We start from the raw sequence: 1103 nt of genomic DNA, 5'->3' as shown, positions 1-1103 counted from the left end.
CCACCACCACCACCACCACCACCACAGATGTTATGAACAGTGTCCAAGAATCTCAAATATTTTTGAGATACAAAGATAGGCAAACCTGGAATAATGTCAAGGTCACTAAGGCCTGATCTTTCTGATTCCATTAATGGTTCAAGTGTTCTAAGATAATAAAATGCCATCATTGTTCCATTCCTGAGCAAACCATATGCAAAGGTTACATATTTTTAGCATCTTCAAGCTTCCCAATATAACTTTAAGTCATTCAGTTTCAACTATATCCTATGTATATGCACTCATAAATATAGACATATACATATTTATGTATGTGTGTGTGTGTGTGTGTGTGCAGCTATGCACATACACACGTAATATACATTAAAATATTCTTATATAATATATGCATAAAGTTAATATATATAATACATATATAAGGCGCAGGTATGGCTGTGTGGTAAGAAGCTTGCTTCCCAACCACATGGTTCTGGGTTCAGTCCCACTGCATGGTACCTTGGGCAAGTGTCTTCTACTATAGCCTTGGGCCGACCAAATCCTTGTGAGTGGATTTGATAGATGGAAACTGAAAAATGCTTATCATATATATATATATAAAATTCAAATAAGTTATCATTATCTATAAAAATAATGATGAAGTGGCCAGCAACATAATCCAAATATGCAAAATATATAACATTTTGCATATTATTATATATTTTGCATATTTAATTTATATTTGCTGGCCACTTTATCATTATATGTATATATACTAGCAGAGATACCCAGCCTTGCTCGGGATTAAAATGGCATAGTTTTTGTTTTATTGTTTTACTTGTTTCAGTCATGTGACTGTGGCCATGCTGGAGCACCAACTTTGGTTGAAAAAATCGACCACAGGATTTATTCGTTGTAAGCCTAGTACTTATTCTATCGGTCTCTTTTGCTGAACTGCTAAGTTATGGGAATGTAAGCACAGGAACATCGGTTGTCAAGCAATGGTGGGGGTACAAATGCAGACAGACATACACACACTCACAAACATACACATATATACGACAGTCTTCTTTTAGTTTCCATGTACGAAATCCACTCACAATGCTTTGGTCGGTCTGAGGCTATTA

Source organism: Octopus bimaculoides, chromosome 22, assembly GCF_001194135.2.
Source record: "Octopus bimaculoides isolate UCB-OBI-ISO-001 chromosome 22, ASM119413v2, whole genome shotgun sequence".
In the NCBI taxonomy this organism is placed as follows: Eukaryota; Metazoa; Mollusca; class Cephalopoda; order Octopoda; family Octopodidae; genus Octopus; species Octopus bimaculoides.
This window is presented reverse-complemented; position numbering follows the sequence as displayed.